Source organism: Sceloporus undulatus, chromosome 1 (genome assembly GCF_019175285.1).
Source record: "Sceloporus undulatus isolate JIND9_A2432 ecotype Alabama chromosome 1, SceUnd_v1.1, whole genome shotgun sequence".
Lineage (NCBI taxonomy): Eukaryota > Metazoa > Chordata > Lepidosauria > Squamata > Phrynosomatidae > Sceloporus > Sceloporus undulatus.
In genome coordinates, this window is record NC_056522.1 from 341,651,214 (window position 1) to 341,661,143 (window position 9,930).

Here is a 9,930-nt window from a genome sequence, read left to right on the forward strand (position 1 = left end):
TGCCCAAGGTCATATCCTCCCACCTTGAGGCCTCACCATTCAACAACAGAACAATACACCAATTAACATGGATATACCCCACTCTCTTCCATGCCAGCATTCTCTGAAGATGCCAGCCACAGATGCTGGTGAAACATCAGGAATAAACTCTTCCAGAACATGGCCACTTAGCCTGAAAACCCAACAAAAAACTATGGGCGCCTTCCACAAAAGCCTCTGACTTCACGTCATCCAGTGGGTTTCCATGACTGAATGGGGATTCAAACCCTGATCTCCCAGAGTCATAGTCCAGCACTCAAACCACTACACCATGCTCCTCTATATGAAATCTCATGATGCAGAAGACCTATTCTAGTTGAGCCTGACAGGGTTGGCGTAACCCAGTGCGGGAATTCGTGGTGTCACACACACCCTTCCATTGACCTCCTCATTTCACACCATACAGAATCCTTAGTAAGGCTTTTCTGCACTAATGTTACTCATAAATCATAATTCCCACATATCCCACTGAATGTCATGCTGATAGTTGTGACATAAACAATTAGCAGAATTAAAATAATACCTTCAAATTACAGTATCATATGCATAATTTAAATGTATTTACATGCACATAGTGAAAATGTGATTAAAATGTGATGTTTTTAAAGAAAATTTTTAAAAGTTTGAAATTTTAAATTTTAATTTTAAAAATTCTGGGACCCCTCCTTTCTTTTCCCACTGAGGGTTCACCTGACTCCCACCATCTCTTAAAGCATTTTAAAGAGATACAGGCAAATGCCACAATGTTTCTGCCCAAATAAAGATGTTTGAGCACCAGTGGTGTCACCCCCCCTTAGTCACCTAGAGCTACACCCTACTGTTGCTCCTAAACAGAGCATCTGACTGTGAAAACTTTTAAAATTGAGAGTTCCTGCATGGCAGGGGGTTGGACTGGATGGCCATTGTGGTCTCTTCCAACTCTACGATTCCATGAGTCTATGAAAATAACTGAATATTTCCCCTTTCAAATTAATATCAGTTCCAGAAAGCTCACACTACTTTATTTTCCCACAAATGCCTATAGAGCAGGGGTCGGCAACCTAACATTTTTTAAAAAATCAGCAGATGTTTTTGCGTGTCCTCCAATTTTTTTTATTTAAAAGTGTCCTCCATTTTAAATTTTTGTCCTACATTTGTCCCGGTTTATTTATTTAATTAATTTTTTAAAAAAATTATTTGATTATTTTTGGGGCTTCGGCCCCCCCGAGTTGTCTGAGGGACAGCAACCCGGCCCCCGGGTCAAAAAGATTGCCTACCCCTGCTATAGAGTAAGAAAAATATTTGAACCACAAGCTTTGCTACACACATTGCTGTGGGGTGAATATGTAAACTTTGAGATGAATCGTGAGATTTCTTTTGCTGGAATTAAAACGTTTGAGACCACAAATACCATGTAGGAGGGAACATCTGGATGTTGTTGTTTTGCATTTGTATTTGTTACGCTGTAAAACTTGGGGAGATGGTTGAAAGTTAAATTGGTTTGTTTTTTTAAGAATGAGGCAAAAGCATAAAATCCAGAGATACCATTACATTTATTAGGACCATTTCAAATGCTACAAATGCTGCATTGTCCAACCATGGATTTTGACATTTCGCCCCCTCAGAGACCAGTGAATCTGTCTTTGATATGTTTATGCCCATAGTACCTAAAGGAACTCATACAGCCTTTCACAATCTGTCAACTTTGTCAAATCATATCCCACTCTGTTATGAATTATTATGGCTTCTATTTTCACCCAATCCGTCAAATCCTAAATCCATTTATGTATTGTAGTGTACATAGACAAATGTGACCGTTATTACTTAGCAAGAGATTTATAGTGACAACTCCTACTGAGAATCAACATGATCTACTCAGGGTTCACTGCCCTGTCCTAGAGGAGTGCCTTTCTGGGTCTCCAGACAGCTCAGAAGAATGCTGCTTCTGCTATTTTTACATGTGTTGGATACCCTAAAAATAGAATAATAAAATAAATCTGGTGAGGTATAAATTTGCATACATAAGATCTTTGTTTCGATATAAAAATCATCATTATCCTACCTATATTACAGCAGGCAAGGCTGGTGAAGAGAAGACTGAGAGGTGACGTGATAGCCATCTTTAAATATCTAAAGGGAAGTCATGTAGAAGATGGAGTGAGCTTGTTTTCTGCTGTTCCACAGACCAGAACATGATGAGAATTGCTTTGTGCAATTTATTGGATTTAAACTACAAGGAAAGAGATTCCACCTAAACATTAGGAAGAACTTTCTGATGGTAAGAGCTGTTTGACAGTGGAACACGCTGCCACAAAGTGTGGTAGAGTCTGCTTCTTTGGAGATTTTTAAACAAAGAATGGAATGGATGGTCATCTGCTGAGCGTGCTTTGATTGTGAGTTCCTGCATGGCAGAATGGGGTGGGCTGGATGGCCCTAGAGGTATCTTCCAATTCTATGATTCTAGACTGTGAAGACCTGCAAAGTAGGATAGTGTTGTTATAAAACTCTTGTTGTGGGGAGTTATGAGTGTTCTATGACAAACTTATAATGTAGCCCACTGTTCTTAGTTTCTTGGAGCAGTTTGTCAAGAGATAAAGGAAAGTTACATGGGGTGAAAGGAGTCAGGGAGAAAAAGTGAGGATATATCAACTACAGGTGGAGGAAAAATTTTTTCCAAACGCTAGGTCTGTTCACTGGGACATAACATAGCAAAATACATTCCTCAGGTAACAAGTCTACCTATCTTCTTAGGCCTTGTGGATGGGCTACCTAGATCTGTCAGAGATGCTAGAATTGCTATCTGAAACTATCAGGGTTTCCCTCCCTCCAGTATATTAATAGCAACAACATTTACATTTCTATATCACTTCATAGTGAACTCAGCACTCTCTAAGCAGTTTACTATCTGTAAGCCAATTGCCCCCAACAAGCTGGGTACTCATTTTACCAACCTATGAAAGGATGGAAGGCTGAGTCAACCTTGGAGCCCTGGGATTGAACCCACAACCTTGTGGCTGCAGCCACTGTGCCATCAGGGCTCCTCCATTAGATGTGCAGATCCAAAGGAATATTTGTACTATGAAAACTTAAAGTAATGCAAAAGTTATTTTATGACAGATAACAGAGGATGGTAACCATTAGAAAAGTAAAATAAATATTTCTGGTTCCTCTAGACCTGATCGAGCATAGACATTTCTTCTCCCGCTAGCAAAGACAACCCCTGCAGCCTACCCGCCACTAATCTATTCCAAGAGTTGACAGTTCTGCAGACCCTAGCAGGTCACATGTCACCAGTTTGGGCTGTAAATCAAAGCCAGAAATTAGTTCCAGTTTTGGTTTCCAGGTTTTGGAAGACACTTTTGTTGGAGTTGGGTGGGATATTTTTTTCCCTTGGTAAAAATGTGGTTTGTTTTGTTTTCAGTGGATCGGGACATCAGGGGATGAGTCCAGGCAAGGCTGAGAAGCATGGAAAGGGCCCTTAGGAGTGGCATGCAGCCGTTTGGACACATGATTGCCAGGCGTGTTCTGCAGAGATGTCACCTATGTTTCCAAATGAAGAAAACCATTACTGGTAAATCTTGTGATGTCAGTGTTTATAAGGATGATGATGCCAGAAAAATACTGAATACATTATCTCAAGTTTTGTGTTTGCTAATTTCGTCCCTCCTCCCACTGTTTTTTAATATATTTGTTGAGGTCTTGCACCCCAGAAAGGCTTTCACTGTGGTTCATTATGCTTCTTGTTTTCTGCATTAGTGCTGTCAAATACCAAGTTCTGGAGATCTTTCTCCCATTGTCTGAAGGCTTCTAAATGTGACACTAAGGGCCAAAGCATGTTTGTATGCACACACCCAAGGAGAATATATAAATATGATGTAGCAGTGTGCGATGTTTGGATCAGTTATACTCGCATACAGTTATGCAGTTGCCCTCTTGAAAAATTGCTGTAGATGTCATTTATTATTTATTTTTATTTATGGCATTTATACCCCACCCTTCAGCCCTAAAGGCTCTCAGGGTGGCTTACAATTATTATTTTTAATTAGACGGTTCCCTGCCCTCGGGCTTACAATCTAAAAGACATGACACAAAAGGTGAAGGGAATGGTGGTGGAAAAGGGGATGATGTCCAGTGATTATTCTCTCCCTCTGAGGCCTGGACTGGAGGGAAGGTTCTCTTTCTTCAGGCTAGCCCTGGTGGAGCTGGGCCTGCCTGTTCACTCCCTTGCAGGTCAAGGATGTCATTGATAGACAACATACTGTCTCAGGATATATAGGATGATGAGTGAGCTCATCGTATGACAGAAATGGGAGCCTTCTGCATGTAAAAACTATACAAGCAGTATAGTTTCTTTCTGGGCAATTCTTTCTGATTGACTAGTGGTTTGAGTCTTGGACTATAACTCTGGAGACCAGAGATCAAATCTCTGCTCAACCATGAAATCCATTGGGTAACCTTGAACAAATCACACACTCTCAGCCTCGGGAAGGCAACGGCAAACCTCCTCTGATCAAATCTTGCCAAGAAAACCTCATGATAAATTCACTTTAGGATTGCCATAAGTCAGAAATGACTTGAAGGCACACAACAACAATAACAACAGGATGAGACTAGTTACCATAAATCTCAGTCATGTTTGTTGTATATTTGTTTAATGTACATACTGTTCCACAACAATGTTCTCTAAGTGGTTCTTAATGCTTCTTCTGATATGCACCAGAGTTTGCAATTATTCTATTAGCAAAATCTAGTGTTGTTTTTCTGTTCTTCAAAAGCATTCTCTCTCTCATTCCCTCTCTGTGTCTCTCCAGGTTTTTCATAGCACCTGGCATTGATAGTAAATAAATACAAGTCTTGGAAGATGAAAAGCATATCTTGTAGCTACCTGGAAGAGGTAAACAAAATAATTATACAGCCTAGCCTTGAATAAATGGTAAATAAGAAATATTTGGAGATTGCAGAGCAATGTGAATGTGGTTTCTAGCAGGCAGAAGTAGCTTGTTAGGGTTTTAAGGAGACTGCTTTGGCTTTGGAGGGTAATAATTGCTTTGAAAACAACAGTGCCTACCTGTCTATATGCCTGATTGCTAGCTTGCTTGCTACCTGCTCAGTCTGTACATCTGAAAGTCAACAGATATTACAAGACATCACTGAAGTCCAGTATTCCTGTTATTCCAAAACAATTTTCGCTTGTAAATTAGCACCAAAATTGTGTAGAACACTGAAGAATAGAAAACACACCGCCATATATGGAATCTAGGATGCATTTCTCATGTCTCCAACTGCCTGCTTACAGAGACGAGTGGTAGAAAATAAATAACAACATTTCCCAGCTGGTCGAGGCCAGACGCCTCTTTGCTGTTGACAAGAAGGGAGAAAAATCCAAATAATTCTAGCTGGAGTAAACACACAACACAGAAATGAAGTGCCTAGCAACAGAACAAATGCATGAAACCAGTTTTCCCAGTACCCAGACTGCCTTTGTTAATACCAGACAATGCTTTTTCAGTGTTGTCCACTCCCTCTGGTATTTCCAACATTGCTCTTAAAGTTAAAGTGCCTATTTGCCACCTATTCACCATTAGAAGGCATTTTATAAACGAATCCACTACATATGCGCTCCTTAACTCAAGCTCCTTAGCCTTGAGTAGAACCATTAATACAGCTCCATCCATCTCAAGAATCTCAGGAAGGTCATATAATCTCCAAACTGTTTAAAAGATGTAGATGTTCATTTAGTCTTTGCTGCATGGATAGCATGGTAATTTTTAGTAATTTCCTTGAGTACTCTTCATTTTGTTTCTTTAAAAAATAGTGGAATATGTTAGAGCTGCCAGAAGGCTGCCTCTGTATGTACTATCCAGACTCTGTACTCATCCACATCTTCTCTTTCAGGGATGGTCAAAGTGTGACCCTCCAGATGTTGGATTGCAACTCCCACCAACCCTAATCAGTCAGAGATTATTGGAGAACCAACAACATCCCGAGTGAGGTGCACATTCTTCATCCTCGTGCTTTTTGAATAAATATTTGTTACCAGGTATACTCTTAGAGCCTCCCGGGACTAAGGTAGGCCCTGGAGAAATCTTTTTTTGGAGAAAAAAAGTATACAAGAAGTTATTTCAATCTCACTTTCTGTGGCTAAAAAAGGCCTCTCCTGGATCTAAAATGTCCCAGAAAGGACCCAAAACATAGTCAAAATGCCTCCATGGCCCCTAGAAGGAGTTTGGTGGCATTTGTGGACAATCCCTATTTTATTTTAATTTAATTTAATTTAATTTTGAGGGATGTGCGTATCTCCAAGATCTCCTCAAGGACCAATGCTGACTCCTGTCCTTCAAAGTTGCCTACTCTTGGCCTAGATGCAGAATGCCCAGTTTAGGAAAGGTGTTTGACTGAAGGCACTTACTCATTTCCAATAACTTAAGCAGTATTCTTCACCTCCCTGATGGTGGTACAGTCAGCCTGCCACGTTTGCAGCTTTGAGTTTTCTGGCATTCATTACTTGCAGCTTTGATTAGCATTCTCTCTAGGAATCTCTAGGTCCTCCAGCTCAACTCCATGGCCACCTTTTGCCAGACAGTGTGCTGGAAGACCTACAAATTCCTGGAAAGAACACTTCCTTAAGCATTTGTAGGTCTTCCAACAAATTTCTATTAGCAGCTATGTTGACCATAGAGTTGTGCTGGAGGACCTACAAATGCCTAGAGAGGCGGTCTCTCAAGTTTAAAAATAGGTTTTTTTGTTTGTGATTTTCCCAATTTCACAAGGGTCCTGCATCCTTAACCCCAGTGAATGTGGAGGCCCCAATATTGTTAATGGAGGCACATTGCCAAGTTCTTTACACTGGGTTCTGGCTAAATGGTTGGGCTAATTCTTCTCTGTCCTGGAACAGATAGGCTCAAGTGTTTCCATGTTATGTAATACACATACAAATACACACATGTACATCTTGGTAGGGATGTTGCACAAATAACTTGGTAAGACTTCACCAAATGAAACTTCTATTGGGGAGCTGCTCTCCACATTTTGACCTCACTTTTACCCGTTTGTCCAACATGAAATGTAATAGAAATGTTTTTGGTCTGGTTCAGATTAACGCTGCATAATATATGAGGTCACGCAAGACAACAAAGGAGAAGCTTTCCTCCTCTGAAAGAGGCTATGAGGTTTTACTTGGTCTGAGAAGCAATAGGCTGGGTGCTGATTTAGAATCCACATTGAGAAAGAGACCCTCTCCCTCTTTTACTAGAAAATTGCTTTATTCTCTGGCTGATAAGAACACCCAGTACTGCCAAGGTAATAGTCCCTGTAGTAACATCTTTAAAAATGATGTTGACTTCCTTGCTATCACAGTGCTTTTTTCCAGCTGTGGCTAAGTCAGCATGCCATTTCTGTGTTTTATTTTTATATGTCTGACTTTATATTCTATTCTCTTGCTAACATAAAACCTCCACTTCATTTTTAGAGATTCCTGTTTTGCCAGAGTTATTAAAAATCCCTGGGTATGCCAGTGAACCTTATAACCAATGGGATCTTACACAAGCAGAATGGACGTACAAACAGTGATGAGATATAATATTCCTTAGAAGGATACTGTGTGAGGTTTGGAAAGGTCCACTATATTCTAGTTTTTAAATAGGGAAGCAGAAGCGATCATGCCAATTTTGGTACTCTTGTTTAGAGGATTATATTGTCAGGTGTACCATACATAAAGCCAGCCAAAGCAGAAAATCCAACAAGTCTGCTGCCTAGCAGTAAAAATACAATAATAATCAAGTATGTAGTGTAGTGATTTGAGTGTTGGACTATGACTAGCGACCAGGTTTCAAATCCCCACTTAACCATAGAAACTCACTGGGTGACTTTGGGCAAGTAATATTCTCTCAGCCTCAGAGCAGGCAAAGGCAAACCTCCTCTGAAACAAATTTTCCAAAAAAAAACCTGTGATAGGGTCGCCTTAGGGTTGCAATAAGATACAACTTGAAGTCACAATACAATAACAACAGGTACAGTATGATCTACAGTTTGTTGCTCTTATATGACTACCTAAATCTGTTGCTTGAGTGGCATGCCTCTCCCAGGCTAATGGTAGATAAGGCACTGAATCTGTAGCACAATGATAATAGCAGACAATAGATTAGGTAGCAACAAGACACTTGATTAGACTCTTATGTCTTAAAATCTGCCCCATCCACAGTCTGTGGAAGAGCATTGACTCATACAGATCAGGCCCTTGTTTTGTAACAAGCCTGATCAATATCATGGGTGAAGGTTCTGATCTGGTGGCAGAGGAACACACTGCCACACTAAGATTGGGAATTGGTCATGACTGGATAAACACACCAGCAAGCAAAACACATTTCTGAACACTGCACCTGGAGAATAGAGTGTTTGCTGGGAATACAGAGGAATACAGAGGTTGGTCATCCCTGACCAAGACATAGCAACAGTCACAACATATTCACATAAGCATGGCTGCTGACAAAGACCAAATACAAAATACTTCAGTTGCTTCTTGGTTGTGTCAGAAGACAAAATGTTCTTTTTTCTTCTTAAAGGATAGCAGATCCCACACAAAGACAGATGTTTCCCCCAAATACCTGGAAAGTTCCCACACATTATATGAAATAGCAACAGTGCAATCCTATCTTTCTCTAGTCAGGGGTAAGCCCTAGTGACCCCAGTTGGAGTAAGTGTAAAATTGGTTTGCACCCTACATTTTCTGGCTAGCAAGCAGCTTAAAAAAATTCCTTCATGGGACCAAGCCTTTCTTTCTTATCCAAATAAGTGTTTAACAATACAAGTGAGTGAGTGAGTGAGTGAGTGAGTGAGTGTGTGTGAGAGAGAGAGAGATCATGCTAGGGCCTGAGAGATAATAGCACTGATTCTAGTGGTCCCTTTTCTGTCTCTTGGTTTCACAAACTGCCAAAAATGTCAAAATATGAAAACAAAATAAAACCAGAAAAGGTTTTATTTTATATATATGGAACAGTTTGGGGTGGTGAAATCTATATAATAGGTTAAATGCTTCTCATGATGGCAGCAGTAGTGTTGGTGGTGGTTAACTTTATTTCCCCTCCAGCTTTTCCGCAAACTGAGACTCAAGGCAGCTTACAAATTACAATGGCTAAAATACAGCTACAATATATAAAAGCCCAACAGTAAAGCAAGATTAAACTATTAACAACATTAAAGCAGAACATACACAGGTTCCAAGGAGTTGCAATTTGCCCCTTTTTGCAGGAAATAGAAAAAGAGCAATCTTGGGAATCCAGAGGAACTGAGGGTACGAGAAATAGCCTTGGGGCTGCACGAGACACCAAGGAAACACTTTTTACATCCTTGCACAAAGGCGTCTATGCTGTGGGAGACTTGCACACTAAGTCAAAGAGAGATTGCATTCTTTCAATACAAACCTTCTTTATGTAACAGAAATGAATTGCAAAAGAATAATAGAACAATAGACTTGGAAGAGACTTCAAGGGCCATCCAGTCCAACCCTCTGCCATGTAGGAGCTCACAAGCAAAATACCCCCAACAGTTGACCATCCAGCCACTATTTAAAAACCTCCAAAGAAGGAAACTCTACCACACTCCAAGGGAACATGTTCCACTTTCAAACAGCTCTTACAATCAGGATGTTCTTCCTAATATTGAGGTTAATCTCTTTTCCTATAGTTTGAAATTTTTGGTCCGGGTCAGAGCAGAGTAAGAAAAACAATTATTTTCAAAAATGTTCATTTCTGATACTGGTTGCTTAAAAACTGCCTGCAGGACAGTTCCACATTAATAGAATTACTGATAAGTCCCTGCTAAATCATCAAGAAAGTGGAAGTGGTTTATTACAATCAGACACTGCAGCTCTCAACGGCTCAGCATGACTACAACAGCAAAGAGAAGATCAGTCTG